The 13,491-nt window shown below is 38.3% G+C and overlaps 1 protein-coding gene across 1 annotated transcript in view; it reads left to right on the plus strand.

The window, feature by feature from the left end:
• The first annotated feature begins 3,104 nt into the window (after positions 1-3,104).
• ppp1r16a (protein phosphatase 1, regulatory subunit 16A) overlaps positions 3,105-13,491 on the plus strand; it is a 66,037-nt gene continuing 55,650 nt past the window's right edge. Inside the window, exon 1 of the mRNA XM_051666766.1 lies at positions 3,105-3,257. The gene's annotated coding sequence lies outside the window, so the exon portion shown is untranslated. The remainder of the gene's footprint in view (positions 3,258-13,491) is intronic.

A 13,491-nucleotide genomic window follows, 5' to 3' on the forward strand; every position in this document is an offset into this window, starting at 1 on the left:
TTCCCGAATCCCTGGGGGGTATGTGTTAGCCCTTTTCCACCGGAATTTCGATGATTCACCTGCCGAGCCTGTGCTCTGCTGGTTCACGGCTGGGGCAATCTGGAGCCTGTCATAAACCAGCCACGCTTTTCCACTGACCTGAGAGCCGAAAAGTGATGTTAACGGGTTACTGTCTACATGGTAGTTTCACGTGACTACCTAAAACATAAACAAACATGGCGCTTCACATTGTGTTTGAATACAGCTTTTACTCTTGAGGACATATTTAAACATACGGATTAATTATTACATTGCTCAAAAGATTGTTAGAGACGACATCTATGCTAAAGATGACAGGTAAGGTAATTACATTATTGTATGAACTATGGCTTAACTTGCTAAGTTCTGTAAACTGTTACAGTGGAATCATTATTTACATTGGTGCAGCAGATAGTTATATTTGGATTTTTGCCATAGCATATAATATTGATTGAGAATCCCACCGTTTTACTTAAAAGATAGCCGCGATCTTCCAAACTTAGTGAGTAGCTGGTCAAAAATCCCCTTACAGAACAAAACAATGCACAAAATAAGATGACAACAGTGTAAGAAAAGCTAACAAAGTTGGCAAATATAACAACTTACTGAGATCAGCTGCAGAGGACACCGGCGATTCACTGTTTATCATGAGCGTTACTGGCTGAGATAGTTAGCAGGCTGGTCGTGTCCGAGTCCAAATCATCGTTGCTCCATCCACTGTCACTTTTGCTTATGTCCTTCTTATGGTCCCTGTACTCCCTTAAGTGTTTTTCAGTTTGTGTATGATTTGGTCAATTGTCCGATTGAAGGCGGCGTGCATCATTTCGTGCTGTATCTTCATTCTCGCAGAATATTTTTTTCCTTTGCGATCTCTCTATTTTATCTCTGATCTTTGTAAATATCATATCGCAAGTAGAACACTCGTTTTGTCGTGTTACCTGAACACTTTTGATGTCTGATAATTTTGTGGGTTTTTTATTGTTGTTATAGAGTGAAGTACTCCTTGCTGCAGACGGTAGCTACTGTTTTTGTTTTTGAAAACTTTACCATGGTGATGAAACATTATCCCGCCATCCGTCCCCTGACATAATCAGTTCCTGCGTAGTGACCAGCAAGCTTTTGGGGCTGGTGCAGAACCAGGTTTTCGGCCCCGGAACGGCCTTTTCTGTGGTGGAAATGTGTAGAACAGTTTGAGAATTTGCACCGGCCCAGGAACCTGCACCCGAACCATGTCGGTGGAAAAGGGCTATGAGGGAACTCCAGGGGGTTCCTGAGAGAGTTTAGGGATAACGTATGAAAATATTTCCATCGTTTACCGTTTTTCTTTTTGTTTTTTTTTTAAATGGATGATTCCAATTGTTATCCATCATTTCACAAATAAAAAACAAGAGCACAACTTAAACCAAATGTGTGAGTTTTCTTTTAAAACAAACTTGTGTTTTTGGCTTCAGTGCAATTCTTTCACCTCAATTTGAAGAGAGCGGGCACTCTCTCTCTCTTTCTCTCCCTTTCCATGCTACATACGTGTGTGAGAAAGAGAGCGAGAGTACGCACACTCCTGCAATGGACTGACGGTTAGAAATGGCAATTTTTAATGAAAAAGTACATTCGCTCTACTCTTCATACAAAGTTATGTAACATAATTACCTTATCAGCAACGCAATCATGTTTTAAAAGTAACCTTCATTAACCTGACATTGTTTGCCATGTAGTTCTGAAAAGCAATAGGTGATAGCTGTAACTGCTTGCCTGTACTGTTATCCACGAGTGTGCTGGTTTTGTTCACTGCCGAACTGACTGGTTGACGGAGGCTTCTGATAGGTATAAAAGGTGTCATTTATGGGGCTGCCTGCTATTTCCTTGCATGGCTGCCGAAACTTTAAATATAGCCTAATCATGTATAATTTAAAATAAATAAATAAATATGAATATAATGTTTTATTTCCTAAAAATATTTATAGAAGTAAGGGGGACATGTCCCCCGACTCCCCCCACCCCAGGTTATAATGGTTACAGCCCAATTTGTTACTTCAATGAAAAGAAAATTTTAATTATTGAAAATGTAAAAATTGACTATATCAAATCAAGATATTAAATGTAGGCTGCATACACAAATGGAATGACAGATTTATAAAATTTTCAGGGAAATGAAAATATAAATATATAAAATAGACCATTAAACAAAGACAGATAGAAAAAGACCATTTGACAAGAAATTGTGTGTGTGTGTGTGTGTGTGTGTGTGTGTGTGTGTGTGTACATTTTACTACTGGGAATGTAGTGCAATCTCTGATTGGAATAGAAATAAACAGAATGGAATTAAATATATCAATATTATAAGAAAAGAACAATAAATGTAATAAAGGTTCATTAAAACATAAAAATAATACGAAAAATAAAGTACAGAGATGTAACATTAATTATATTTCGAAAAGTTAACGTTATTTAAAATATCGGGGGGGGGGGTACTTCAAGGAAATCATTAAGGTCAAATGGGTTCGGCTGACAAAAAATGTTTGGGAACCCCTGGTTTAGGGGCACAGGGATGAGCCCACCTTTGCTTTTCCTGCTGGAGCGCTGACAGGCTCAGAAAGCCGAATCTTCCATTGAGCCGCATTTAAATTCTTAGGAGGTTTTGTCTTATTGGAGACATTTGAATTCTAAAACTGATAATCATTTGCATTTATGAATACAAAGCATTGCTGTCTGGGATACGATGTAAAACTGTTCCCAGTAATATCAATGAAAAATAGTTAAATAATAATAATAATAATAATTAAAAAAAATGAATGTAATCAGAAACGACTGTGAATGGTTTATCCTGAACAGCGCTGAGAAACACCACAAGTACCACGTGATAGTGCTCGCTGTACGTTGCCTTCACTTTAGTGTTTACACCTAAAAAATTACACTGAAAACAATTTTAAACATTGAATTGAAAACACACAGTAAAATTAAAATATTATAAATATGATTGAGAACCATCTTACCTGACCAATCAGAGCCTTCGGCCGACCCATTGATCGCCGCCCATTTCAGAGCCGCTGGCTCACCTTCGGTGACGCGCTCAGTTTGTGTTCGGGCAGCACTGCCTGTTGGTTTGGGATAAGTGGGTGAACGGGCCGCGGGGCGTAGCGGTAGTTCTAGAGAAGCGTTTATTACTGTAAAAGCTTTTGAAATGGACTGAAACGAAAATAAACAAATATGAATTCACCACCCGAGTTGAGTTGGAGCAACAGGTAAGTGAGAAGCGTTGAATGTGACGTACCAAACAGGTGTTTAAATGACAGGTGTGTGTTCAGGTGCTGAGCTGCGCGCACAGGCCACTCTAACACACACAAACAGACTACTGTTCCATATCACTAATGAATGATGACATAGAGTTATGACTGCGTTTAAGACGTTCTCTAATGGGCTGTGTTTAATATTAAATCTGTAATAAGGTGTCAGGTGGACTCTGAACTTCAGCTTAGCATTCCGCTAGTAAACCGGAAATGTAATTTCAAATAAATAGCGACTCTTATTAAAAGTACCACGGTACTACCGTATATTTGCTTATGTTCTGTCGTGATGCCATGTTTTCTGGACATGTACAATGGCAATACAATGTTTTTATTTGATTTTTTTTTTTTTTTTTTTTTTTTTTTTTTTAGATATGTACCAAGGCAGTACTTGGTTAATGAATATGGTAAGCACTGTGCTCCGAACGTACACCACAGCTTCATAAAAGCATGCAAATATTGTAGTAAATAGTTTCCTTCAGTTGAGCAGCACCATCACAACAAAAGCAAAAATTTCCCATTTGTGTAGCATGCATTTTGTCAGTATTTACTCACTCTTCTGTTGTTTCAAACACATATGTCTTCTGTAGAACACAAGACGAGAAGTTTAGCAGAATTTTCACACTGCCTCTTCCACACTGTTAACACAACTATTAACCAGGGGCTGGCTATCTCCAAAAATGACATGAAAACACCATAAAAGTATATTTAAAATGGTTCCTACGACTCATGCCCTACCTATTATTTGTCTGAAGCCATAAGATAGAGAGAAATAGACTGAAATTCATTATCTAAAGTTATTATCAGCTGAATATCCGGCCCTCCTCCGTAGCTCTCAATTTTCATTTAGGCTATTCAGACCCTGCATGTCACAATCGGTTATGAGAACCAATGGTGTTTGATTTCATCGACATCAGATCTGGCACAGTGCGTCTTAACTTTAAATATGTGGAAGCACGTGAGATTTGAGAGATGCAGCATTCAGTTTTAGTGAATAATGACTTAGATTTGGGTCTGTTTTTCACACAAGGCTATAATATGACTTCAGAAGAGTTGTTATGGACTACTTTTATGGTGCTATTATGTCATTATTAGATTTTCTTTGTATGGAACACACATTCTGCTAAACATCACCTTTTGTGTTGCACAGAAGAAAGAGGGCCATATGGGTTTGGAACAACATGAGGGTGAGAAAATGATGACAGATTGTTCATTTGTGGCTGAACAATCTTTCTAGATAGAACTAAACTTTCTCACAGTGCTATAATGTTTTCACAGTAAATGCAGTGAACAGGCAAGTGTGTGTGGCGTTCCAGTAAGCCCTGTCATGTGCTCAAGACCATTTTACAGAAACATTCAAAATCAAAGAGAAAAGTGTTTGAAAACTGTTTACTGTTAGAAATATGTGCTGGAGACTATTTTTTTTATAATGCTGTTCTCAGTAGAAACATGGCTGTGTTTGTAGTGGAACAGTTGTGTACTGTTTACTATATACTGCCTCATATTTTTAAGTGCAGTATGTAAAACAATGCAGCAGTAAACACTTCAAACTGTAGCTACATTGTTGTCACATGACCATCACGTTGCCTGTTTTATTCAGTGAGTGGCATCCAGTTATCATCTGAGAATTTTTTTGTCATTTGCATTTTTAATTCAGTTCTTTGTACAAATGTCTTAAAAGTAATTATTCTGGAAAGAGATGTTAATCACAGTTGATATTACTTCTGATTTATTCATCACACTAGAAATGGAAGATCAGGTTGAGCGTATTGCATTGTGGATTCTACAGTATATTGCGTAGTGTGCTCTTTTGTAAGCTGCACATCATGGCAATAGTAGATCATCTGATTTTTCCATGCATACAGAAAAGTCTTTAAACAATAAAACAGCCCCACGTTAACTTTACTCGGTTAGTTCAAGTGCAGTAATTATGTCAATTATGTACATTAAATAGCCTAATACTTTTTTACAATGCCATTATCCTCCATTTCACATTGCAGCTAAACAGCCTTTTCTCAGTGGCATGGAAATTTATCAAGTTTACTGCAGAGCACTGCTGGCAATGCTTGAAATTGCATGTCAACTACCCACATAACCAAGGCCGTAACCATGTCTTGAACATTGAGGGACCAAACATTTTGGGGGTGGGGGGTCGTGGTTGTTGAGGTCACAAAAATAATGGTCCTCTATGGTCCTTTAAAATAGTAAAGGTGCTGAATGCAATAATATTCTGAATAAAGGCTTTTAATGTGATAAAGTCCCAACATTTTATAATTTGTTTAAAATTGTTGTTATTATTATTCAAACAATACAAGACTACCACTGTACTGTGCAATTTGCCTGTTTGTCAGCTGTTTTTTTTTTTTTTTTTTTTTTGTGCTGTCTCAAGGAAAAGATGAATATAATTTGAATTTCTGTATCTGTAAAATGACACGACTGTGTTAGCTGGCTAGCAAAAAAATACATAAAATTATTTACTCTGAGTAATTGACCCTCAAGTTTTTCACCCTCATTGAGGGTTTTTTTCCCCCAGTGGACTCTTAACACAATCTTTTTTGCAAGAATCTTTACGCTGCTCTTTTCCAATACCAAAACAGTTTACATTGACCACTGCTGTCAAAGTCCAAAGAAAAAACAAAAAAAAATCATCATCAAATTCCATAAAAGTAGTCCATACAACACAAAGCTCCTGTTTGGCTCCAGAAAACTTGGAATATAGTGCACAAGTCATATAGACTACTTTTATGCTGTCATTATACTGCACTTTTACTAGTGCTTAATCGTATTAGTCCTTTTTGAATCTTGACAGCTCCTGCTCACTATAAATTGTTATTGTATGGAATAAAGCTGCTTAAAGTATATATTTTTATGTTAAAAGAAAATGTGACAGCATATGGGTTTAAAATAACTTAAGGGTGAGTACATTATAAAATTTTCTATTGTTAGGTGAACTAATTTAATTGGTGGCTAGGTTTTTTTTTTTTTTTTTTTTTTAAGCACAGGCCTGACTAGGATACTCAAAGTAAAATTGTTCATGAACCCTGGTCTCTTTTGAAAGAAGACTACTTAGGATATGCTGTCCAAACGTCATTATTATTATTATTATTATTATTATTTTTCTTTTCATTTTTATCCCCTTTTCTCCCCAATTTGGAATGCCCAATTGCATCTACTTTGTAGGTCCTCATGGTGGCGCGGTTACTCGCCTCAGTCCGGGTGGCGGAGGACAAGCCTCAGTTGCCTATGCTTCTGAGACAGTCAATCCGCACATCTTATCACATGGCTTGTTGTGCATTACACCACGGAGACTCACAGCATGTGGAGACTCATGCTACTTTCCGCGATCCACGCACAACTTACCATGCGCACCATTGAGAGCGAGAAACACTAATTGCGTCCACAAGGAGGTTACCTCATGTGTCTCTACCCTCCCTAACAACCGGGCCAATTTGGTCATATCTAACTATTGGGGGGCCCTGCACATTACAATGTAAATGTATGTTTAACTCAACAAAATCAATGTAATCAAAACGTGGGATAGAACTAAATGAATAGAACTTAAAATATTAGGGAAAATAAGGTGCAGCAATTTGGAAACAAATAAAGTAATCTATTAATAAAATGTGAAAATTGAAATGGGGTCTGTACATAGAAACACATGTAATACATCTAAGTAATAACTATATACACATAAGTGGCATAGCCAAAAACAAGGTTCAAGGTGCGTCAAGGGAAAACAAGGTGTGCAAGTACTTAAGCATAATAAATTGACATACTTTTAACAACCATTGCATGTCTTTTTAGCTCTAAATTGTTATGTAACTAATCAAATTAACGTTACTTTAATTTTTCACTTGCGAGAGCATGCATGTAATCTGAGACGGCCTCTGTAACACATTGGGTATTATTACAGTCATGAAATTCCATAATCGATCTATCAAATTTTCAAAATCACAATGATGCACTTACACCCCTATTATTAAGCATAAAAATAAAAAGTCATTTCAGTTGCTCACCCTGCACAAGAAAAATGGTTCTAAATAGTACCCCTGGGGTCGGCAAGCAAGGGAACGTGTGCCAGCATTGGCACGCGGAGGATTAATCACTGGCACAAGATCATTAGTGAGAGAGAGAAGTATGTATTTTATTTATATGTAGTCCTTCGCACCTCATGTGGCATGCCAGTCTACTGCTTTTTGTAACCCTTCATCATAATCATGCAGCGTGTTTTAGTTATTAGCTGACTGTAAACCTAAAAATTGTTAAAGTGTGACAAAACTGCACTAGTTAACAACAGACGAGCGCAGTGCGTGCAAAACATTCGTTTTTCATGAGCTGCTGATATATTGCAGTGCAGCACAGTGCTTCACTTTCGGTAAGTCGTGCAAGTAAACGTGTACGCTTTACACATGATGGAAATAAGAAAACACTGATATCAATGTTTGAGATGTTCACCCAAGCACACCCGCTCCTTAAACCACAATGACAATGACTTTCAAACTACATAATTAAGGTAAAAGGGCAAACACACAAAACGCATAGTGGGGAATAATCTGGAACTTTAATACAATGTCAGATTTTCTTGCTTCCATATAATCACATAAAATGATCGTTGGAATATTCTCAAATCATGCTAAATAACATGATCATCAGGTTTTGTTCATGCCAGCTCCAGTGTATGCTGTCATTAAAGCTGAAGGAAGACTTCAAGAAAATGATCAAGAAACTCTGGAATTCATGTTAATTGTGTAATTAAACTTCTGCTGATAATGTAATTTGTAATGGAAAATAGAACTGTGTTAAATAGAAAAATGCAAAATTGCCGCCAAAACAGCACCAACCCGCATCTCAGAATAGCATTCTGAGATGATATTCTTCTCACCACAATTGAGTAGTTATCTGAGTTACCGTAGACTTTGTCAGTTCGAACCAGTCTAGCCATTCTGTGTTGAACTCTCTCATCATCAAGGCATTTCCATCCACAGAACTGCCCCTCACTGGATGTTTTTTGTTTTTGGCACCATTCGGAGTAAATTCTAGAGAATTTCCAATCCACCAGTTACGTTTTGCTTCATATTTAGCTATATTTAGCTGTGAATCTGCCCCTGAAATAGTCACCAGGGCGTGACTCTTTGTTATCACGACAGCTTTGAAACGGTGAAAAGCAATATAGATATGACAATATCTTGACTGGCTTCACATAATTAATGAACATGTTTATTTAAAAAAAAAAACAATCATGCATTGTAATCGAATACCATCTATTGAAAAGGATATGAAGTTTACCTGTGGAAAGTGTGTTGACGATCTGTAACTGGTCGGTTGAGCTGCCAGGACTCCTGCGGTTGACTCTACTTGCTGCAAGTCAACCTATCATGATGTTGCATTGAAAGAGTTCATTGATAGTTGCAGATTAAAAAAAACAAAAGAAAAAAAACCTAATGCCGAACACACACAAATTCAAGCACAAAAATGTTCGTCCGGAAGATATGGTTCTAAATAGAACTGTTATTATTAGTAAAATACCTTTTAAAGAACCTTCTTTTTTTTTTTTTTTTTTTTATAGTGTGTGGCACATCATGTCTGGAAGCAGGACAAATGACAGTGCCGGCTGACCAATTGCATTTCAAATAAATATTCAAGCTGCATATTATTTTTATTTCCATAAGCAATAAACATGTTAAATTTAGCTGATTTCACATTTCTCATTTTTTCCCCACAAATAATCTAAATGAAAGCTTTTTTTCTTGTTTTTTCCCTTTTCTATTTAAATGAAAAAAAAAAAAGAACACAATGTACACAGACTCTTAAAATATGTAGTTCCTACTGTGTTTCATATTTGAGAGAATAGGCTAACCCTTTTAATTTTGTGTAAATATTTTGTATCTGCCATTAACTGGGACAATTAAAACCATAGAGCTGTGAAGAACCATTTTATTACGAGTTTTTTTTGAATATTAATAAATCTAGAAACATCCAACAGACACACATATAGAACTGTTCAGCTGTGACTTCAATTTGTAGGCAAACCCGGTAGGCTGATTCGCCATGGGTACCCTCGAGAATTGCCTATGGGTTTTTATAATGGCAGTTTTGGATTTGAGTAAAATATGGTCTGTGGTAAACATTACTTGAAGATACTTGGACGTTTTGTTCTACAACATAGTTTACTCAGTCAAACCTCAAACGTGAATTTTGAAGCTGCTGTTTAAAATTTTTTTTTTTTAAAAGTTAGCGAGTTGGTAGATAAGGACTACAAATACCACAAGCATGTGAGTTGAACTTGCCTGACATAACCAAAAACTGTAGTGCTTATCTAGCAACTTGTTTAAAACACAGTGGCATTAAAAATCTAGTTTGGGAATGAGGAGGTGTCGTGTAGAAGGCTGGGGATCTGGGATTCATTTGATGGGAAATGGGGCAGTTATTTGACATTTTTGGGGGACTCTTGGGGAGGGACTGTGGAGACAGAGGCGTAGTTTTAGATGTGCATGATATATATTTATTTATATTTGTGTGTGTGTATTTATGTGAGACCACAGGGATGTTCGTTGGGGGGTGGGGTTTTTGATTGGGGAGGGGTAGTAGTGGGAGTTAAATGTTGATTCTTTGTATATATGTTTTGTTTTTCTTGGTCATCTCTATGAATCATTAAAAATGTTAATCTTTAAAAAAAAAAAAAAAAAAAATTGCAAGTCCTGTTCCGGGATTTTGGACTACAACCTGAACAGCTCTATAGTGCTGTGTGATTTCACATTTCAATATATTTATGAATCTTTATACAGAGTCTAGTACTGTATTCTTATAAGACCTTTAACTTTGTACAGTTGCAGTTGTACAGTGTACTTTCTAAGACATAATACAGACACATTCCATTGATCCAGGGACAGTATCAGCAATTCTAATCACTTGAACACACACAAACACAGTGTAAGTATTTGTGCCAAGTTATGAAGCACACTTTTATCAAGTTAACTTTGGACACGGAAAAACTGCTGTCTAGCATGCGTGCTCATTCACACACTAACACTAAAAAAGGGATAGAACTTACTCCTCACTGGTGCTGATGAATAATGCAGAAAGAGTAAGAGAGAGAGAGATAAGCTATTGGTGAGGCATAAATAGCTGCAGGTAAGGGGTTGAGTTCTTATATGGATAGTAACTGTTGCATTATGATGCATCGTGGATGGTGCCCCATACTAAGAAAGAAATCTTAAATATCAGTTGTGAAATTTGGCACACCGATAGAGTGTGAACATTAGTGTGAACATGGCCAACATACATTATACACCGATAAGCCAAAACATCATGATCACTCACAGGTGAAGCGATAACGTTGATCATCTCCTATTAAGGCCACATGTCAAGGTCTGGGTAGATAAGATGGTAAGGAAACAATCAGTTCCTGTAGTCAGTGTGTTGAATGCAGGAGAAATGGCCAGGACTAAAGTCCTGAGTGACATTGACAAGGGTGAAATTGTTATGGCCAGATGACTGGGTCTGATACGGCAAGGCTTGTGGGGTGCTCTCATTTAGCAGTGGTGTGTACCTACCAACAGTGGTCCGAGGAGGGACAAACCACAAACTGGCGACAGGGTGCTGGGCGCCCAAGGCTCATCGATGCGCAAGGCCACCGAAGGCTATCCTGTCTGGTCCGAACTGACAGAAGGTATATTGTTGCACAAGTCACAGAAAATTTGAATGATGGTTATGGGAGGAATGTGTCACAATACACAGTGCACCACACCCTGCTGTGTATGGGGCTGTGATGGCACCAGGATGCAGTGTTGGAAGAAGTCAAGTCGGTGGAGGGAGTGTGATGCTCTGGGCAATGTTCTGCTAGGAAACCCTGGTTCCGGCCATTCATGTGGACATCAATTTGACACGTGCCACCTACCTAAACATCGGTGCAGACCAGTACACCCCTTCATGGCAATGGTATTCCCTGATGGCAGTGGCCTCTTTCAGCAGGATAATGCGCCCTGCCACACTGCACACATTGTTCGGGAATGGTTTGAGGAACATGGTGAAGAGTTCAAGGTGTTGCCCTGGCCCAAAATTACCCAGATCTCAATCCGATCGACTGTGGGATGTGCTGGACCAACAAGTCCGATCCACAGCGGCTCCACCTCGCATCAAACAGGACTTGAAGATCTGCTGTTAATGTCTTGATGCCAGATACCACAGGACACCTTCAGGGGTCTTGTAGAGCCCATGCCTCGGCGGGTTGGCACTGTTTTGGTGGCATGTGGCGGACCAACAGCATATTAGGTCACAATGTTTTGGCTCATCGGTGTACATTACAACATACAGGTGAATGGTTTTGAAAACAATATACCTAGAAATTGCTACATTTTGTCCCACATGGTCTGCAGATCAGCCAAAATGTCTATGCTTCACATATACCAAGCAATCTAAAGAGAACAGAACCATTCTATATTTTGGACTGCTATTACCAGATTGCTCAAATACCCTCAGAGCATGTTAACAAAGACAAGTACCAAGTTTCAATACATGACACATTTTTGTTTTGTTTTAGCACATATAATTTAACAATACATGTTCCTAATATGCAGCCTCAGTAACTGTATGGCATCCTTGTCATAAGATTTGTTGAGGCATTACTAGTGAAATGGCATTTTCTGTGCTCATTTTAATGAAAAATCTGCGGAGTGTTGGACGATGGTCCGTTATATCCAGAAAAGGCTACAAACACATTTTAACACAAAACTGCTTTATCAAATAAAGCATACGGCTTTCATTTTCATTTTAGTTACACCATGATGCCCTAATATGTAAGGAATTGTAAATCAACTCTACCTTACTAAATGATTACTGTATTCATTAGGGGCCAAGCACTGAACGTGCGTAGCCCTATTGTATCCATTAGTATTATTATTAGGGACCAAGCACCGAAGGTGCTGTGGCACCTATTGTTTTCGTTAGTATTATTATTATTAGGGGCCATGTGCTGAAGGTGCTATGGCACCTATTATAACCGTTAGTAGTAGTAGTATTATTATTATTCTGACTTGGACTCAATGGTAGCCCAATGAACCGTACATAGGAAAATTATTAAATTTAGCACATTGATAGAGGTGGTCATGAATAGTCTCAATACCAAATATGGGGTCTCTAGGACATGCTCTATAGCGCACCACCTTGTCAGAAATTTACTTTTTAGTGCATACCTTGTTAACCATTTGTCCTAGAAATACAATTCTTTTTTGCATCTGATTACAGTCCTCATGATTCCTACAAACCTATACATTAAAACTCCGCCCATTACAGTGGCCACCATCTTATTCTGTCATTTATCATTTTTTTTTGCTACTCTTCCTTGAAATTTTGTCTGAATTGCCCAAACAATGGCTCAAATGAATCTCCAGTCCAAGCCTAAACTTGTGTGCTGAATCTAAACTCTGGTTGACTCTGTGCTCTTGCTGAGCCATGGCAAACAAGTGGCTCAGTGTGTTAAACTCTTGACTCTATTTCCAAAGGTTGTGGATTCAATCCCTGCTTCTGCATGTCATGCAGTAGAAATTTCTGTAGTTCTGGTGATTTTATATTGTGCTTACTGGGTTGCTGGTGTTTTCCACAATCAAATTCTATTATCTGTTGAAAAGTTACATGAATACAAAGCTGATCATGGTGACTGTTGCGCTTGGCAGTGATTCATTCTCCACTTGATATCCGATGATAGCGGCTCGGATCTCAGCCTGCCTAGCAAACATTTCGTGTTGGATGAAAGATCACCACCTCCAACTCAACCTTGCTAAGACAGAGCTGCTTGTGCTTACGGCGAACCATTTAGCTAGACTCGTCAACGATTACACCATCCAGGACAGACAGAAATCTTGGAGTTGTGTTTGACGATCAGTTGAACTTCACAGACCACATCGCAAGGACTGCCCGATTGCGCAGATTTACCTTGTACAACATTGGGAAGATCCTTCCTATTAGAGGATGCTGCACAACTCCATGTCCAAGCTCTTGTTCTATCCAGGCTGAACAATTGCTATGTTCTTCTGGCAGGCCTTCCAGCATGCACTGCCAAACCTTTGCAATTAATCTAGAATGCGGCAGGGAGAGTGGTCTTCAACAAGCCCAAGAGAGCGCACTTCACGCCTCTTCATCAAATCGCACTGGCTGCCAATGGTTGCTCGTGTTAAGTTCAAGGCATTGATGCTTG

This window comes from Myxocyprinus asiaticus, chromosome 32 (genome assembly GCF_019703515.2).
Source record: "Myxocyprinus asiaticus isolate MX2 ecotype Aquarium Trade chromosome 32, UBuf_Myxa_2, whole genome shotgun sequence".
Taxonomy (NCBI): Eukaryota; Metazoa; Chordata; class Actinopteri; order Cypriniformes; family Catostomidae; genus Myxocyprinus; species Myxocyprinus asiaticus.